The sequence below is a fragment of the Strix uralensis genome, chromosome 7, assembly GCF_047716275.1.
Source record: "Strix uralensis isolate ZFMK-TIS-50842 chromosome 7, bStrUra1, whole genome shotgun sequence".
Taxonomy (NCBI): Eukaryota; Metazoa; Chordata; class Aves; order Strigiformes; family Strigidae; genus Strix; species Strix uralensis.
The window spans coordinates 18,852,210-18,872,889 of NC_133978.1; the positions used below are offsets into that span (position 1 = coordinate 18,852,210).

The following is a 20,680-nucleotide window of genomic DNA, read 5'->3' on the forward strand; positions in this document are numbered from 1 at the left end:
CAAATTCCAGATCTAAACGTGCACTGACCAAAGAACAAGTGAGGAGTAGAAGTCTGAAGGGGGGAATGTTTCTGTTTCTGAGAAACTTTAACTGCTTCCTTAAATGATCTATTATCTAAAATTGTGTTTCTGTTGGTTCTGAAAATTTCCACATATGCCTCTATTATGTGGATCTATACTGTTCATGAGACATAAACTTGTAAGGAAACGACTAAGCCATACTGTGGCTAGTTGATTGCTGTGGTTAAAGATGGTACTGGGTGGATGTGAATTTATGGAAATACAGCATACTGCTGAGCCCATTGTGGCTGGGGCCTACCAGTCAAGGAGGACAATATCTGTCAATCTGCTGAAGGAAACAGAATGAAGGGGTGTTCATGAGATATACTGTGTTTCTAAAAAGGAATCATAATTGACATTTCATTTGTCTGACCTTGCCTTCACTTGCCTTCATTTTGAAATTTTTCCATCACAGTGAATGGGGGCTCCCAGTAAAATCCACTCCCTAACTGTTGACTCACATATAGTTGTTTCAGACTTTCTGATTTTTTGCTTATGCTGTCTTAAACCTGGGTCCATACGCAATAGCTACACAATGGCACTGGCAGAGAGAAAATGAATGTACTTCAATAAATAAGAGAATACTGGCCTCTTACTGCGCAAAATTATGAGAATTTTCTTATTTAAGGAATGAGTCACGCCACATTGACATAAGTTATTTGCTCAGCTCAGTGGTTCAGCTGCTATTATGTCTGATTTTGATTATGCATGTGTTGCAATGTCTAATTTAGGGAAAAAAAAGCATAACACTCACTTATGTATAGGAAATTTTTTATGAGCTAATGGTATTATGCAGCCTGATTTGAGCTTCCAGGAGTGCCCTCTGACTTCAAGGACTACAAACATTCGCAAATGTAATTAATAAAAAATTGTTTGGAAGCACAGATGGAGATGAGACAAAGGAGCACTATAAAATTTACTTAGAATCAATCTTTTACCTCCGTGTTTGTAACTAGACTTTCCTTAAAACTAAGTCCATGGAATACATGTTGTGTGTCTCATAGGGATCTTCAGCAATCCCTAGGGATTGCTTCAGGGTTAGCTAAAGAATGTTCTTGCATTATTTACCAATGACTCATTTGTAACCATCTGCCACTCCTCTTCCTTGAGTAAATATTGGCAAATGTTGTTGCTGCAAAAACAACAGTCAGCTCTACATCACAGCTTTCTCAGATACTGGCACAATGGCTGTGCCAGGATAAGGCAATGAGCTTATCTGGAAGCTGTAAAAACCATCTGGGGCTTTCTCACATTATGTCAGTCAGAGTAACCCTAAAGCTGTGCCATTTGATGATGGGAAAATGAGGACTGAGGTCAGGAAATAACAAAGATCTATCCCTCATTGTTTCTGTTGTGCCAAAGGACTTGATCTGTTTTACCTTAGCTGTTCTTAATAGCTGCTGGCTTGAAGAAAAGAGCAAAGGCAGATGATGGTTCTGTGAAATCCATTGGAGTTCTCATCTCCAGGTGGAGCTTTTGGATGCTAGTGATACCTAGTATTCTTGCTTTCTTCAACAGGACCATGAAGGAGAAAAGATCCCTCATGTATATACATATATTGTTTTCATGCTGTGACATGCAGTTATATCTAATTTCTATGCTTTCAGCTTCTCCTTCATCTTCATTGTAGAATTGTGAAATCCTCTGTGACCTGATGTTGTATATAGATTATTCAAAAAGTGGCATCTTGGTGTAAAACAGCAGACAGTACTTTTTTCTGAATTCTATGAGTTGGTCTATTTTTCTTACATAGAAATCAGTGATCCAAAATTGTATCTTCATTGATCTGGCACTCATCAACTTTCCCAAATAAGACATTACAAGATCCTTAATGGCTGTACTTTTGAGACTTAGTAGTGGACTGGCTCCTTCTGTTTGCTTTCAGGGTAACCTTTCATGTTTGCTACATTTTCAGAACACTTTGAATATATGCCCAAAACCACCAAAGACATTCATCTTGCCCCATCTCACTTCAAAGGCTATTTCAGTCACTCTCTCCTGAGCAAATGAGGTTGTTTTAAGAGGATTGTTTGCCTAAATATCTTTCTTCCCTCTACACTAGTAGCTATTCAATGCATACACAGTACTGTGCAATGCAGCATGGAGGTGCCCTGCTAAGTCTGGGCAATTTGGCTTGGCTACTGGAAGCAGTATGGTTACAGAATCCTGTGTGTGGCTTCACCTTTTCACCTTGGCTAAAATTTTCAGCTTCATGTTTGGCCTGGTCATGCTGAATAGAGTGTCAGTAGAGTGAAATGCTGCCTACCCAACAAGAGGAAAAAAACCCCACATTAACTCTTTCATATTTTGATGTGTTATTCTGGTGGATTCTGGTGGTAGGTATTGGGCCCTTGCAAGCTGGCTTTTCAATGAAGAAGAAACAAGTGGTGTGGAAGTCTGCTACGTCCTTCTTGCTACATGCAGGCTAGTAAACGAGCTTTTCTTCTAAGACTTAAAACTTGCTTGCACATAAAGAAAAAAGATTCTTAAGAGATGGTGGTAATATGTAGACCTAGTTTGTGGAAATTAGATCTTCTGTAAAACTATTGGATAATGTGAAAATTCCGAGAAATAGGCAGAAGGAGATATTTAAAGACTGGGTTACAGCCTGCTGGCTGACTACAGCTTGAAAAGTAGGGCTACTGACATGGTATGTGGAAAAGCCCATTTAAAACCATGCTGTGCCTGATTTAGAGTGATGTAGGATGAAAATCTATAGTAAATACCCATAATACATATTCAAATATTAGAGCAGGGACTTGTATCAGATTGTCCTGAACCCTTGTGTTATTACAAAAGTATTGAAAGTCTATGCCTGTTTTCATTGCAAAGGGAAAATAACACTAATTTTGTGAGCTTGAAAGATTCTGCAGGGCAGAATTAAGATATGCTGGTCTAGTTCTGTGTTCTTGTTATTGTGGTGCAGCATGTGAAAGTGAAATGCAAATGTTAGCAATATTATAACCACTCAGACTTGTCTTCTGTTTGCTTAGGCTTTCCTGGGGATAAACTTTAAAATACATCACAAATATAGTTATACGGAGTTCAAGCATGTTAATATTTTGCAGACTTCTGTATCCCTTCTCTTCTCTCCCCTTTCCCATCATCCTGTAAAATCACAGGCTGTTCTTTGTGATTCATGAGATGTTTTGTTTTCTTTCTTTGTTTTGTTTAAGGAAACACCTGAGTCATGATTTTACTTTTTTTCTCTGCAACCATGAGGGATACAGTTTTTCTTGTAAAGGAAAGCTTAAATCCCTTAATTCTGGGCTTTAAGCAAAACACTAATTATCTTTACACGTTTTCATAGCTTTTGTTATCCCACTTTAGGATGAATGGTATTATTTCTAACTAAACACACTGTTAAATACCATTGGTACTTCCTTTAGTGCTAGAAACTCACAGAAAACTATTTAGCTTGTTCTGCAGTACAGGATTATTGTTGACTAGGCTTCTTGTTTTAAACCCAGTCTGGTCTGTGACAGAGATGCTGAGGTGAAGGAAGACAAGAACGTTGCAGGTTCAAGCTTCATAACTTTTCATTGAGAGAACAGTAAGTGAAATGGGGAGCTAATTTTAAAGTTGTTTTCTATACTTGACACACCAGCTCCAGCTGAGAAACATAATTGCAGTTGATTTAATTGCTGTGCCATGATCTTTCCCAGTATGATAATAAGCATTTAGCAGCTTGGTGACACTGGGATAAAGTTATCTTAGGAAGCACTCTGTGGTTTTATTTGTCAGTATCAGGGATGCAGATGCACCCTTTGGACTCTTTGTACACAGATAATAGAAAAAAACCCCACATATTTGCTGCAAGTCATCTTCCTTCTAATTCTACAGAGATCAATGTCAGCTGAAGGAAGAGTTGAAGACAGCTTTCACAGGGGGAGGTTGCTTTGATTGTTGGTATTTGCAGCCAGCGATCAAGCAGTGTACTAAAGGTTTGTAGTCCCACATGGGAATGACCACTCATGAAATCTAATTCCTCATTCCTTTGGTTTATATAGTGTTTAGCTTGTTTCTTCATTTAAAAAATATTGATAATGGCTAACTGGGAGTGTCAGAATCTTTTTGCATGAACATCTATCTTCACAACCATTTTTTAATGCATTAAGTGCTCTTACAGATTCCAAATGGAGACTCATCTCCATGCTCATTTCCTTTGTGTTGAAATTACCTGTTTTAATTAGTCTAAATGCCTGAAGAGTTTTATGTCTTCATACACCCCTAAGCTTATTTTCCTTCTGAACATACAAGCAACCATCCAGGTACAGAATACATGGCATTGCAATGTTGTTCACCTGGCTTGGCAGTGCAGCTTTTGCAGCAAATTCAATTAAGGCATCAATTTTAGGCTATGTGATGATAATAAATTCCCCATTTAATAGAAGTTATGCTCTGATGGTTTTTCACATGTCATTTTAATTAATCAGTATAAGTGCTAATGCAACAATGAAGTGGTTTGAGCCATAGAAAATAACTATCTTCTGCTAAGTACTATGCAAGAAAGAAGAACAGCTCTTACCAGACGGATGCATAATTAATGGAGCTTCCCTGAATTTATGGTTTTCAGCTTTTTTTATTTTGTATTTTCATTAGTCCTAAAAATGTGTCACAAAATGAAGTAAAACTACTAAAAGCATGAAAGTTTCATGCAAGAAGTTAATGCTCTAAGTTGTCTAATTACAGTCAATAGAGGATGTGATTTTGTAAGTATGATTAGTTCTTATTGAAAAGTTTTCCACTACACATTGAAATAGGAGTCACTACTAAAGCCAAGAACCTACACAAAATGTAGCCCTTTGCTTCCATCATGGCTTTGAGAAACAGAGGAGACAAGTTATCTGGCTTTTGCCTGATGTGCAGGGCTTCCACTCTCAGTACACATCAGTGTCAGAAGCAAAGCTGGGACCGCAGCCATTCCTCCCTCGGTCGGTGATTGAGCTCCATTCGGCACTTGGAGCTGGGGAAAGTTGCAGCCAAGTTGGTGACTAGTTTCCAGTCCACATGAAGCTGGCAGTGTTGCCTGTTTGCTTCTGGTAGGCTTCACTTGAGTGCAAGCACTATCTAATTAGACATGGAGAGATTTGTTGAATTATATTCCCTTTGCTCACTTGGTCGATGCTCAGAGTATGAATCTTTTAACAGATATTGACTCATGGGACTCCAGCTGATGAGGGAGAAGGTTGTGCATCTGGCATGCTCAAGGTCATGTCATGAATGCATGTGTTTGCGGGAAAGTGCAGAGCTGCTAGGCAGCTGCCCAGAAAATGTGCATTGCTGCCATGTCTGCTCCTTCTGAAACCCCAGGAACAAGGCACAGCAAAGAGCTAGAGGAAAATCCTGGCACTGCAAATACAGTGAAATGCAGACTTCTGCGGCAGAAGTGGAAAGTGCATAAGCTGAGGTCTAATTGAGTGAGTTATATGCTCACAGCAATGAGATTTGACAGGTCTAAGTGAGGAAAGCCCCAGAAGGGCTCTTCAGAGAAAGAGCACTATTGCTACAGCAGTTGAGTTCCTTCTCAGCCTCTTGCTAGAGCAGCAGCCTAGCCTTGAAACTATGACTTGCAAACATTTGCAAAATATAAACTGCATAGGAAGTTCATACTTGTGCGTTCTGTAGTGTCTTAAATCTTTTGACTGAGAGCTGTCTTTGCAGGCATTTGATTTCACTGAAGTATATTTCTGTTTCATGACAATCTGGACTATAGGGTAAGAGATAAAATTGCGAGATTTTTGCCTCTGAAATGAGTACTTGGTCCCTGTGAGATTCAGTGGGAGCTGCTTGTATTGAGGAGGACAGGGCTGAATATTTGGGCTTGATCCTGAAAAAAAATTTAAAGTCCTGCTGTTTTATTCATTAGGACATAATCTAGACAAACAGGATTGCAGAGGATTTTTTTTTTTTTTTTTTAATGTGGGCCATATGTTATAATTTTTGGTAAAATAGCTGTTTGAAAAATGATGTGCAACATAAATACCATTTTTTAATTTGGCTCCAGCTGAGGGAATACACATACAAAGGAGATGGAAAAAGATGCATGATGAGAAATCTGACCTTAACTTACTCCCTTGCTGAGTGCATGCTCTTTTACTCAGGAGAGGCCCATAAATAATAGATTTTTAAAACATTTAACTTACATTTTAAAAACATTTAACTTAAATCACCAATGCATTTGAATAAATATGTTTAGCCATTCCTTTCCAACTAACAACTGCCATGGTGTTTGGTTCCCCAACACCGTGCTGTTAAAGCAATTGCAGGCTAATCTATTTTACACCTACCTGATTTTTGTCAGTTCTGAGTAATCAAGCAAGTCCTACAGCTTAGTTTTATTCCTCTCCTGTCACAGAGGCAGAGAAATAGCCCTGCTGCTAGTCTTGTTCAATGATGAAATTGCTCTTGAGTCTCATTAATATAATGAATCAATATGTTCTCCTGAACTGGCATATTTTATGTTCTTAGTCTCTGCTCCCTAGGAAGACACTACTATTTAGGGATCAAATCTATCCAGTGAAGTAAAATGAAGTGATTTTCCCCCTCTATATATTTTTCTAGCTAAGGAGTTTTCCATGCAGCATTCTAAATTATTCAAGACCTTGTAGCCTGTGGAATTTTCAATCTGTTGGAAACAGCTGAAAAATAAAAAACACATGCTCCACTGGCTCTGCATACAAGAGTCTGCATTTTAAACCAGAGCTGCTGCATACACTGTAGCATGTGCCTGTATCGTTTGGTGTTGACATCTGCATTATGATGAGGGGAATTATTCAAAGCCAAATTACTATTCAGGGTGGTAGTGTGAAACAATGAAAATGAGATTGCTAGAGGGGAAAATATATGCAACAGTTTGTATAGTCAGGAAGGAAAATCGGGTTCTTTTGCTGAAGCACTGCTTTCCTCTTTAGCAGAGTTTAACCCCTTTGCAACAGCTAAAATAAAGATGTGACATGTTTCATGACAAAATGCAAGTGTTTTCTATGTGCCTTTTTAACTGATGTAGTTGTACTGTTATGGACTTAATCTGAAAATGTCCTGTAGGGTAGTAAATCCTTTGTTTAGACATGGGTCTGCACCTTGTTGGAACAATTTGCATCAAAAAGTAAAATATGACCAAAAAAATCACCACTTTTCCTCTTATTAAACTGTGAACGCACTGATTTTTGTTTTGTGTTGCATATGTAAAAATGACTCCAGTGTATGCAATTTGATCTTTAGCGAACTGGGCCTGTGCATTGTGAAAATTCTGCCACATCCTGTATTGGTTAGCTTCATAGCTTGGGATATTCATTTCTGTCCCTGAAAACATTTTCTTCCTTAGCTAACCAAGACAGTCTGACTTGTGAATACTGAAATATAGTATTAGAACTAGCAGTTGGTTTCTACAAGTTTGTGGTAGTCTATAATTGCTTTAGAAGTAGGGTCCCAACATTCTCCAGCTACCCAACGTTTCAGATGTCCTAATAAAACTTTTGGAAAGTCATCTTTGCCTTGTACCCTACCTCTGCAGAGCTTCAGAAAAAGAAAAGAAACATCCATAGATTATAGATTCCTTCCTATGCTTAAAAATTATCTACAATAGCAATAAATTAAAGAGTTTCTCTATAAATCTTGGTCAGAAATCCTGCACATCACATCCTGCCCATGAAACAGACTATTTGTAGCACATCACTGTTTTACAGGTCATTGGCAGAGCAAAATTTGCACCTATTCTTGAAAGGTTTATGCCAAAATGTAGCACTAGCCTGATTTGCTGCCTCTGAGTCCCCCGTCCATTTTCTTATATTGTCTGTCCAGTTATTTTACAAGTGGCTTCAGCATCTAGGGTCTGGGGGGCTTGGGTGGGTGATAGCATTCCCATTTTATTTCTTTACTTCTTGAATTGTATGCCAGACCAAACACTGGCATATGGACACATTTGAACTGTATGCTAGATAAGCAATGGACACTTGCCTTTTTCCTTGAAGGCTGTTTGCTTACCTGCAGTTTAGCTTCCCTTACCTGTCTTTTAACTGGTAGCAATAACAGCTTTTACATGCGATTACAGGAGCTCACAAAATTCCTTATTGACCAAAGAGATTATTCTAAGGAAGCAAATAACTGGAAATTCAAATTTAAGACCTGAGACAAATTGACTAATGCTGTTAAGCCTGGTTTACTTTTATTAATGTTGGGTTTGTTGATTTGTTGAGTCTTTATTTAAACAAACAAAAAACCCTGAACTGAGTTGTTTCTTTTCCAGCAAGATGATGTTTTTTATCGATATACATTCACAATAGGGGAAAGAAATTAATTGTTACAATTCTCTGATTACTTAAGAATGGATTATAATAAGAAGGTACTTGAGATTTGATAAAAGACAGTGAAGAACCAGATTTTAAAAAAATCTTATCTTCATGGCACATAGTACCTTTTCTTCTAATGGGATTCTGCACTTTCTTATAGTAAGGAAATCTATTCTACATATATTTGCATGATGTGCCTTTTATGTGTAAAGGTAGAAATACGCAGTGAATAGAGAAATGTTGCAACTGTTAAACCTATTTTTAGAGATGGACAAACAGAAGCAGAAAGGAGACACATAAGTTAGAGCGGGTTCCATGCTGAAGAGACCGGGAGTACATCCAAGGGTACAGGAGATACACCCCTGGCTCTCGCAGTGTCTATAACTGCTCTTAGACTGACCATCTGATACTGAGGTTTGAGAACTGCATGTTTGATAGCTGAATTGTGATGTATCTGCACTGTCTTGCAAAAGATCTGAAGAGGTTATCAGCTATGTAAGTGCTATGAAAGGCACAATAGGCTTTGGTCTCAGGGAGGTGGAAAATCAGGAGTTGTCCATAAGACACTGATGGATGAATTAACTTACGGGAGCCAGTAAGTGTGTGTTTGCACTAAGGTGCAGAATTCTATTTTCATACCTATGCAAGAAGATACCAGTTGTCCAGACCCTGTTCAGTGCCCCAGTGATACATGTTAAATATCCCCCATTGCTGTGGCTTTAATAACCTTCTCACATATACTGGAAGGCTGCCACGCAGAGTGCAACCTGGGCAGTAACAGTAGGAGCTTATTCATTAAACTTCATACTCCAGCAAGGGTTGGAAATGACAGCTGTTTAATCCCCATCTTTTTCATGACAGAGGTTTTTCCAGTGTAATGCCTTGAGTTTATGCAGCATATGTTAATAGGTCAAATGCGTCTTGTTGAGGAAATTAATTACTTGACTGTTACCTTTCATTTAATTTGTAGCTGAATGCTTTAGAAAAATTTCTACACTAAATTGTCTTCACATTTTCAGTCAGAATTTATCCTTTAAGCCAAAAAAAATCTACTTACTTATTCTTGGCATGTGAACCACCAATTTTTGCTAAAGATATAAATTCTATAAATAATTTTGAAAGTTACTGAAGATTATCAAAATTATCTGTGTCCTCCTTTAACTTCTGTTTCAATGCTGATTGCCACAGCTTAATCTCATTTGCTTTCAAAACATGGTATATCATATAATTGTGGCAGAAATGACTATAAAAGGAATGAATGATTTGGCATAATTTTAGCATGTAACTGATCTGTCATGAAGATCAGTAGTAACCTAGAAATGGGGTAATTTTTGTGTGCTGTTCTCTTGTAATAAACTAACAGAGTATGTAATAAATCTATTTAAATGCAGTTTCTAATGGGGGTAGGTAATTTGTGAGAAATGCAGAATATCTCAGGCATTCTGACTGATGTCATGTTTGACATCTGCAGAATGAGATGAAATAAGCTTTCAGGTTTGATCTGGAAAAGTAGCATTTGCTTCCTTAAGCAATACTGAGTTCTGTTCATATGTCAAGGAGAAAATAATCTTTAAAGTGCTCTTTAATGGGATGACGAACTAGGATTTTTTTATCTTTGCCATGTATTTCATATTTCTCTTATAGCAATGTATTAAAAAATGTGTACATTTGATAAATCAGAACCTGCAAAAAGTTCTTGACCTTACAAGGTATGTTTTCCAGTCATAGGTGTTTTAACAGCTTCATATTTCCCAGATCCAGAAGGATAAGGATTCCTAATGTTTGGGTCATGGGCTTCATAAAATTTGTCAATGAATGATAACTCAGATAGACACCTGGAGGAAAGGGGTGTGCAGACTTATTTGTTAAACATATGCAAGTGGTTTCTCACTGGATGTTCTGTTAATCTTTGTGTTACATGTATTTTGATACTGTAATGCCATTCTTACTTTCAGAATGGGACTTCTTGAACAAAGTGGTGTTTTGTCTTTTTAGCTGTGCATTGGTGCCTGAATAGATTACAATAATTAGTGTAAAATCAGCTGTGTTCTGGAAATGTTCATACGCCGTCTGATGGAAGCACATTGTCAAAAGTCATTTGACAGTACTTCCCTTCCCCGCCTGAACGTGCCAGATGTCAGAAGTGAAGACCCATGAGAAGCAAATTATAAAAAAACCTTTTGGCTATTACCTGAGTGTGTCTGCATTAAAGTCAGAAGGCAGTCGAGGACTGAGTTCTCTGAGCACCTGTAGAAACTTCGTGGGTGTTGTCTTGAAGTTAAAACTTTCAGCATCCCCAATCCAAGAGATTAAACCAATTCAAAACAAATTTACAACAGTATGTTGTTGTAACAGGGGTCCAACAAAGTGCACGTTTCAGTGTGTAGCATGGAGGTGGGCTGGGGAACAGTGGCCGAGCGTAGTGCCAGGGAGACCTCAGTGCCGTGTTGGGGGTGCCACCCCCAGCCTCACCAGTAGCTCCATCCGAGGAGCAGTAACGCCTCGCAGCTCTCAGGCCACAGCCCTGAGCTGGCTCGTACTTAGACGTGGTCACACGGCCTGAGGTTAATATTTTCCTAAAGATATGAAAGTTCATATTTTCATAATCGGGGGTTACAGCCTCGCATCACTGCGGGTGTCTGGGGTGTCCCGGGGGGAAAGGCACCTTCCCCTCCCCGTGGGTTTTGTCTGACCACAGGTCCTCCCGGCTGGCCTGGCCCAGCCCGGGCTGCCCGGCTCTGCCCTGGCACGCCCAGCCGAACGGGGGCTTCCTGCCGCCGGCCCCCGGGTCCCGCCGCCGCCCTCCGGGCCCCGCCGCCCTCCGGGCCCCGCCGCCGCGGAGCGCAGTCGCCCCCAGCGGAGCCGCTGCCGCCGCCGAGCGGGGGGCGGAGGGGGATGCTCCCAGCAAATGCTCGGAAGTGGCAGCAGTTGGCGGGCACGTTTTAATGATCCAGCGCTTTAGAGCGAAGATCACTGTCATCACTCCCACTCAAAACGATTATAACTGTTACTCTTCATAGGCAAGATGCAGTACTGTCGTGTTTGCTCGTATTTTACGTGCCAGTTTATCCTTGCCTATGCTATTTTAGTCGAACTCATGTATTGTTGGAGGAAAACAGTAATGCTCTTTTTTTTTTTTTTTCCCAATCTCTTCTTAAACACTTTTCCCTCTGTTTCCATGCCTTCCTGTGAGCGTGACATGAAATAACTGGCCTTTGCTTTTGTTCACGAAGGCTCTGTTGTGCCTTTGTGGCGACAATGGATTCTCATAAGGGCAGCATCCTGGCCCTTCTGCCAGCGCTGCCTGAAATCGGGTAAGTCAGGAAGATGCAAGATTGTGAGTGTCAAGGAGGAATCACAGTCTTGTTTGGCAGGATCACAGTCAGAAGTGCGGGGTTATATACGTAAATGGCTGAGTACCTACTGTTTATCCCTTGCTTACCTTTTCATAAGTACCGAGGTGGAAGGGGAGCAAAGGTTATGCTATAAATAAAACCACTTCGGTGTATTTACGTGCACTGGCTCAGTAAACTGTCTGTGCAATGCCTGCGAGGGACAGCGTCTCCTTTTCTGAGGCTGCCGCCCCATCTAGTGTTAGTTGTGTGCACTGGTACCCTGAGAGGAGGCGAGAGGCTGCTCCTCACAGTCTGGGTTATCGATTGCGGGAAACTTAAAAATAGATTTGAACAAAAGCAAGTGCGACCCATCAAAGTTTGAGTGTATCTAGGCCAATCAATGAAATACGTAATTACCTTTTCTTCAGATGTTCATAAAAGTTTTAATAGAGAATAGTGGCATTTAAAGACAGGGAAGCTGCCCTATCTGCTGGAAGCTTTGTAGGTGTGAGATTGTTTCCTGTAAACAAGAGATGAAGTTGGCCCAAACAAGTAGGACTAAATTTGGAAATAAGAATTCAATTGCTCTTGTAGATCATTCAGTAATAAAGGTGTCTTTTGAACTTTTCTCCAGTGCTATATTTACATTCTCCCTTTAAAACATTATTTCCTTGATAGCTCACAAATCTCCAAATTGATCTGATTGCCTATATCTTTGATCTGAGGGCTTTTAAATTTCATTTCTGTTGCTGAATCTGTATAAAGACTGTCAGATGCATCTTTGTTTTCATAGCAAGGTTCTGTAACTAAAAATACAAGTCTAACAGTTCTGTTTGGCAGTGGTTTTGTTAATATGAAACATGAGCCACTGGCTCCTGTGCAGTGATACCAACAACATGGCTGGGGTACTGGTGATCTTCTAAGTAAGAAAGCTCATACAGAAATGCTCTTTGCCATTCAGAGAGCTCACAGACTTAATTTTAGTTGTAGTGGCTGGACAAGTAACATACCCAGAAAATGAAAAAAACAATAATTAAATAGCATCTGATCTTGATTGTTCCTATAGAAACGAGGATATACCATCAGATATATCTACCTTCTCAGGCTGTTGAATACAGGAGCTCAAATGCTGGAGATTTGCAGGATCAGTTGATGAAATACATCAGATATATACATGTAAAAACTTCAGCCTTTGTCATGAATTGTTGCTAGGAAAAAAATGTAGTAGAAAAGCTCATGTATTTGTGAAATTCAGACCTTGTTACCACACTGTCTTTGTAGCTGTAAAATTATCAAACAGGGAAAGATGATTAACTTATTTAAACCAATGTAGTCAAAATTATAAAATCAATGTAGTCAAAACTATAAAATCAATGTAGTCAAAATGATAAAATTTCATTGTACGTATATGCTTGTCTCTTTTCTTATACTGACACAAAGTCAATCAGCATAAATGCCAGCATAGGTATGTATAGCCTGGCACTTTAGGTCTGGTATATTTTCATTGAGATACTCTATCGAGTTCATGAGAGGTCTTTAAATATTGCTGCCTCCTGACATTTTCAATGCTGCAATTAATAATAAATATTTTTGTTACTATTGCAAGTTTATTGATTTAAAAGACTGCTGACATAGCTCACAGTCAGGTGACAAACTTTATTTTTAAGCTTTGCAATTCAAAGCACTCATAAGGTAGCATCCCTGGACGGCTGGAATCCACTGTCCCTTTATCTCCTTTCCACCATTTGTCAGCATATATGTTTGACAACTCTGTTGCCTCTGAACAGTCAGTATTTTTCCTGTCCATGTGATTGTTTTCATGCTTCAGGAGGACATATGTGTATTTTAAGACTAGAATATGACTGTAAAAACAAAAACTGTTCCAAATTTTCTAGAGCAAAGCTAGCGGCTTATATAATTTCCACCCTAAATGTTCTGAAAGTCCCTTTAATGTAGTTTTAAGGCTACATTATCTAAGGCTACATATCTAAAAATATTTCCATAGCCTGGTTTCAGCTACAGAATATGATAAATTTCTCTGATTTGTCTCCCCAGGTAATAAACAAAAGAGCTCTTGTTTAGTCTGGAGAAGAGGAGGCTGAGGGGAGACCTCATCGCCCTCTACAACTACCTGAAAGGAGGTTGCAGAGAGCTGGGGATGAGGGTCTTGAACCAAGTAACAAGTGATAGGACAAGAGGGAATGGCCTCAAGTTGCACCAGGGAAGGTTTAGACTAGATATTAGGAAGCATTTCTTTACAGAACGGGTTGTTAGGCGTTGGAATGGGCTGCCCAGGGAGGTGGTGGAGTCCCCATCCCTGGAGGTGTTTAAGAGTAGGGTCGACTTAACACTGAGGGATATGGTGTAGTTGGGAACTGTCAGTGCTAGGTTAATGGTTGGACTAGATGATCTTCAAGGTCCTTTCCAACCTAGATGATTCTGTGATTCTGTGATACTGCATGACTTAAAACAAGCCTATTGTGAATAAAGGATATAGTTACTGTAAGACAGAAGTGTCCTTAGATGCCAAAAGATTTCAAATGTAGGATAAACCTAATTGCAGTTATTTTAGATGAAATTGGGTTGTTCTGGAAAAATATTTCAAATTTATCTGTTTATGTCTAGTTTGAAATTAAATTAGCAATCATTTGTTCTTAAAGATAATACATAGAATGTGGTGTCTGTGATCAAATACACTTGATTCCAAATGCAGGGTGTCTAAGGGAAATAAATGAAGCAGCCAAGCTTAGATTCATCCTCTCCAGTGGTCTTCGGTAAAACTGAATACTTTAAATATTTGTGTTGTGCCCAGTCTTCACATGATAGCATTTCTACCCCACGTTTTTGAGGGATTCTTCCACCTCAGTTTCTGCCCCCATGCCCCATTTGGCATTCAAAGCCAAATCAAACACCCAAACAAGGATGCCCAGGACATATTCGGTGAAGAATCACAATTGTAAAATGGCAGCTAAGATCCTTCCAGAAATAAAGCAGAAGCTATTAACCACATAAGGAAGTAAAAATGTCTTCCCACTTGAGTGATGGCACTTGAATTCTGTCACTGATTTAAATCTGATAGTTTCTCTCATTTTTCTGGAACAAATAATTTCTGAGACAAATCAATTCCTTTTTGTATGGCAGCTACTTAAAGCTGCTTGTTGTCCTGCAATGTTGGCTTAGGTTCTGACTAGCAAGTTCTAGAGCAAAATATGACTGAGATGGTCAAGGGTACCTGTTCAAGGCAGTTCTTCATGTGGCTGGGGTTGCTATTAGTATACCACATTAAGCATATTTAAAAATAAAAAAGTTACCCAACCACACCAATTTTCAATGTGTCAGACTTTTGCAGGTGTGTTTGAAGATGAAGGAGTTGGAACATTAGTGAAAATTTTTTATCATGGGTGTCAATGTGCTGTAATGCCAAGTACATGCTGTGATCTTCATGGAACAGCTGCAATTTCAACAGCTGTAGTGATGTTCTGATTTATGTCACTTGGGGATGTTTTGTTTTAACTTAGATTAAAGTTTTGTGCCACAACACAAGAAAGTATAAGGAAGAATTATTAAATGGTGATTCTTAATTACTGCTGCTGAAGTTATGAATATACTGAATTTAGAACATCTGAGCTGTGACTAGCAGAGATAGTTTGCTTCGTTTCTAATAAATTATGAAACTGCCTGCGGATGTTTTTTATTTGTAAATGTGTCCATCTGGTTTTCTGGAAGTATACTGTGACCAAACAGGCATCAGATCCTAAAATGCATAAGCCCGCAACTAGCAAAGTCTGGTGGTTGCCTGTGATTTTCAGCTTCTTTCATGATTGCCTCCTTATGATAATACTGTGCTTTGGAAGGTTTTATCACACCCAGAGGCCTCCAGCTTGAAACATACTGAGGTAATTCATGCGTATGATGCCAAGTCATAGCATTACGTACAAAACACTTTCCAGTTATTCAGTAGAGAAATAACGTTTCCACTCTCCAATGGGGGATAATAATTTCACTCTCTTGCCAGTTGCACATGTTATTCATTGAAAATATTTTGCCCAGTGGGACATGGAGGCAATTAATTTGATTCTAGTTCTGTCTGGAATATTATTTTGTTAAGAGTCACTGAAAAGTTTGCTCAAAAGTTTTTATAGTTATTAGTCTACCGTTAAGAGGTTTGCCTTTAATTGTTAATTCAGACATCCAGATCATTTTCTCTCATAGGAGCCATTTTTTTAAAGTCACTTTTTAAAAAGACAGTTAAATTGTGTAATACTATTTCTAAAGTTCCCTGTGGTGTCTGTATTTTCATAAAGTCATCTCAGTCACTGAGCATGCTCATTTATTTCATAATAAAACGGGGAACCTGAGATTAGATGATTTCTCAAAATCTCTTCCAATTTCATTGCAGGAGCCCGAAATAACAGTTTACGTCTGTCTGAATTGTTCTGAAAAATTCCAGTGAAGGAGGTTCAACACCACTCAGTGCCATTTATTGTTGTGCTTCAGTACTCTTACCAGTAGAGTAATTTCATAATACTTTGATTCAGTTTCCCTTCCTGCAACCAGGCTTACTGCTTCTCACCCTATCTTCTGTAGACACAGAGGACGGTTTATTCCCTTCTCTGCCGCAGTCTTTTCCCCTTTGAAGAAAATCTTCCTTGTAGATTTTGCTTCTCTGGATAAAATAAACCAAATATTTTCAGCCTTTTCTCCTTGTCATGTTCCAGTCCACTGATCATTATTGTTGTGTTCCCATCAAGAAGAATGATGCTCAAAACAAGACACAGCTGAGTGTCTGCCTAGTCCCTAGGTTTGCAGGCTGTGCTCTGATGTATGTGTCAGTATGTTTACATTTTTTCACTCAATACTGTTGATTTAAATCCAGCTTGTGGTCTGCTATGCCTTCTGCATTTGCTTTAATACCAGTTGTCACTCATCTACATCTGTGCATTTGGTTATTCCTCTTTGTCTTTATTAGCTTGTTCATTTCCAATAACTCTGGTTTCCTAAGCTCACTCTGAATTCTGTTGGGATGCTGGTATATTTTCAGTCCTTCCCAGCTTCAGATATCATTAGTGTATCCTACCAGACAGATGCAGCCTAAATCTGAATTTCGCTAGCTGGCTATAGCTATGGAACAGGACACAGGAATTGAGCATACTGCTTATGTGGGTCTGTATATGTTTTCATGCTTGACTCGAGAGTCTACATCTCATTTTACTGTTGATGATGTTCATAGCACTTGCTCCATACATTTCTTGCATTTTCCCTTCTTAAAGTTCCACTTCCTTCACTTGCCAAGAGGTTAAACACCACAACCCAAATTCTGCTCAGATTGCCCATTTGTGTAATTGTATGAGATGGGATGGATTTGGAAGGGGTATGCCAGACCGAGTTTGAACCCAGATTTGCTTGTTAATGAATATGCATTTTTTTCAAGTATGTCACTTACTTTTTTTTTTACTTTGGCTTGAGATGAAGTATCTGAAACTTCAGATTACAAGTTTGATGGATGCAGAAAGGCTTGATTCTCTTTTCATGGATAAGCTCTGTTCCCAGTTACCCCAAAGCAAGCGCTGTGGTTGTGTCAGAAGTGAGACAAAGGCTCAGTGACCAAATAGTCATATTGTGCTTTATTAGTTCAGGTTTCATTATGCACAAACAAAATCCTCCCACGCATACAATTCCACATGGAAATGGTGTAATGTATGCAAGAAATAGGTGACTATATATTGTGTTTCACCATAACTTAGTTTATTTAAAACAGATTTTATTTTTAAGCGCTTTGAGTCACATTTTAGTTTCACTTCCATGAAGAAAGCTTCAGCTATATAAGGTAAAGTGGTCTGTCCATTCAGGATGCATCACTTCCTTTTAAGAGCTGACAGGTTAAACTAACTTCCAGTGCTCTGGACACATCAGATACTACTTTATCCTCATTGCTTAATATGTTTCTTCTGTGAAAGTATTGAAGATAAGTAGGGACTTGAGTTCATATTAGTTATGTTCCTATGGCTTCTGAGAGTATGATTTCTTCTCTTTGGCTGATGCCCACCTCTCAGCTGTTTCTAAATGCTTGATGGACTCCCATTCTTCTCCTTTCTGTTGCCTGCCACATATCTGAAATCAAGAAACAATATGCTTAAGTAAGAACAGATTTGTGGTATCGACATTTGTCTTGCATGTATGTTAGTACCCACCAGATATCTAATATCTTCCAAAAACCTCCTCTCTCTAGTATTTCTCTTGTCATTCTGCAGTGGTGTTTGCCAAGCTCCATGTACAGTTCACTAGGCTGTTTCTCTTCATCTTCACCAGCACCACAATCTGGATCATCCTCTGCTCAGTCTCTGTAAGAAGGGAAAGAAAATGTTTCTTCTGGATTCTGTTGCAGGAAGAGAAAGTTTTGCAAAACAGTGCTCTTGTCTTCTGCCTTTCTTTTTCCCAGACTCTGATAACTAGCCAGCCAGATGATACTGTAGTTGTGGGGTCAAAGGCATGCAGAGAACATTGAAAGAGAGTATATATATATATTATATCAGACAAAACAGAGATGTATGTACACTGTATGTTTGTTTAAAGATTTCATTTTTGTTGGGGCAGTTCATCTAACATAAACTAAAGAACAAATAAGACTGCACACCCAAAGCAGCATTTAAATTTCCTCTGCTCTCAAGAATCTCTCTTTATTCATACTTTCTCCAGACCTTCCTAAATTTGAAAGAGCCCTAAATGCAAATTTTTATTGCTTCTTTTTCATTCTTACTTATATTCATAATGATTGCTATAGTTGAAATTTAAACTGTATTGACTTTATTCATAGAAAAAGCCCATAGAAGTCTATGACAAATGTGCTGTTCATTACAATGATGATAATATGCAATCGCCCTGAAGATATTTATATTCTCCACCTGTTAGAAATCTGCTGAGTTTAGTACTTTGATAAATGTTCAAATGAAAGAAATACTGAAGTGAGAAAGCTGTAGCATCCCAAAAGACGTGATTAAAACACAGTATATTTTTATCTAAAACTATATTACCATTGCTTACTTTGTGCCCAAAGTATTCTTTGTTATCACTGGTCAGGCTGTTCTGTCAGTTACTGTCAGACTGTCCTGTTAGTTACTGTCTCGAAAAGCAGTGAAGAGGTGTCTTCCTTCTCTTCTTGCACAGTCTCCAGTCTCACAGTCTCTCACAGGAGCTCTCCGACAGGAGGTCTCTAGAAACGATGCAATTTTAACTCCCTGCACAAACTTTAATCAGCAGTCCACAAACAGTATGCATGCTTTTGGCAAATAACTACTACACACAGTATTAACCTCTACTAATAAATTTCTGTTTGCAGATCTGAACCAGAAATCGTATTGCCTAAGAGTTTACAATCCAGTATTGTGGTAATCATTTCATGTTTAAATAGTGCTTGCTGTCCCTGTATGAGACCAGGATGTCAGCATGTTACTCACAATACATTCACATGGTTGTCAACTCTCTCTCCTCCTGACAAATCATACCCGGGCAGATCTGTGGGAGAAAGGAAGTACTGTCCCACCAAGGGAAACTGAAGTATAAAGACATGTGACTTAACAATAACAGGTCTGGAAATAGTCCAGATGTTACATGCTTCAGTCTTGAATCTAAAGTACAAGACTTCATTAAGATTCTTACTCCTATCATTCCATCACCAATGTGCAAGGTTCATGTACCCAGAGTACAATAAGTTACAGCATGTAGCATGCTCCTCACAAATACCAGTATGCTTTTTGGAAAGAGAGAATTTAGTTTATGCATTTTCCCTTGGTTTTTGAAAGGATTGCTATAGCTGAATTTGTATCTGAGCAACTCTGAATTCACAGTTGCCTTGCTATGAAGACATCAATCAGTCTAACAATGAGTTGAATTTATCTAGGTCATCTCTATTTGATAAAAAAAAAAAAGGAATAATAAGTTTTTCTCTCTTTGGAGGTTTTTTACATTCTTTGGTGTGTGTAACATGACAAAAAACCACTTGACCAAAATGCTATTATGTGTGCTTTTAAAAAAGAGCCAATTCTGCTCATTTGTAGCCAGATCACCGCTTGTAGTTCACAACAAATTTCTTGCTCAAGATTTTTCAAAAATGTTTCTGAAATCTGTAGTCATTCATCATTAAGCAGCAAGTGACTGAGACCAAAAGGTTTGTATGAGAGCTCCATAAGAAATGATTGCACATATACATTTGAAATTTTTTTCTGAATTCTTGAATGAACTATAATGAGAAAGTAAATGTTAATATGGTCTGATCTACAAAAATCAGTTAAATTTTGCTAGTGGTCCTGTAATTTGAACCCAAATTCTGCATTTGAGAGATGAAGAACTAACAAAACATCTGGGTACTAACTTTTTTAAAAATAGGCAAAAAAAATGGCAAGCCAAATGGCTAGTCTGAGATCTTTTGAACAGTAGCTACTGGAGTCTTGCTGGGTCCCTGTGTTATTGAGGTAGGATGGATGGGATTGCCTGCTAATGAAGCTGCTAATTTGTTCCATAGTGACCGTCTAAGTGTAGGAAGCCATTTAGTGCTTGGCAGAATATTGTTATGATATGTGCAAGCATTTTACTTTCACAATTACAAACATCACACAGGTATGTGGCATCTTGATGCTGTGATACAAACTCTTCTCTGTAAAGCTGCTATAGATCCTGTTTATACACTATCTCCAGTCTGTCTCATTTTACTGCTTCCTTAAAAGAAACAAAATCAAACCAGACAGTGCATGCTCTTTAGAATGTTGAAGTGATGCTAGGATGTCACTGTGTTCCCTTAACCCCCCAAAAGAGAAGACCCTGAGAATATTTTCTGCCTTTGTTGTCTGTCCAAACAAAAGAACATATCTTCAGCAAAGACTTAGAGTTTGTCCAGAATTAGAAATGCAGCTAGCTTTAAGTATTTCTTTGTTCTTACTCTCCACTATGAAATCAGTTCTAGCCAAACTTCTTACTTGAAAAAGAAGATAACTGAAATAT

The 20,680-nt window shown here is 38.7% G+C and overlaps 2 long non-coding RNA genes across 4 annotated transcripts in view; one reads left to right on the forward strand and one right to left on the reverse strand.

Annotated features, from left to right (window-relative positions):
* The window catches only part of LOC141945870 (uncharacterized), a 124,922-nt gene that overhangs the window by 29,688 nt on the left and 74,554 nt on the right, over positions 1 to 20,680 (forward strand). The gene's annotated exons all lie outside the window — the stretch shown is intronic.
* On the reverse strand, positions 17,767 to 18,858 carry LOC141945618 (uncharacterized). The gene is made up of 3 exons (XR_012629564.1): positions 18,718 to 18,858; positions 17,878 to 18,027; positions 17,767 to 17,797 (listed from the first exon to the last, which is right to left on the reverse strand). It is a non-coding gene; the product is annotated as an uncharacterized LOC141945618 (long non-coding RNA).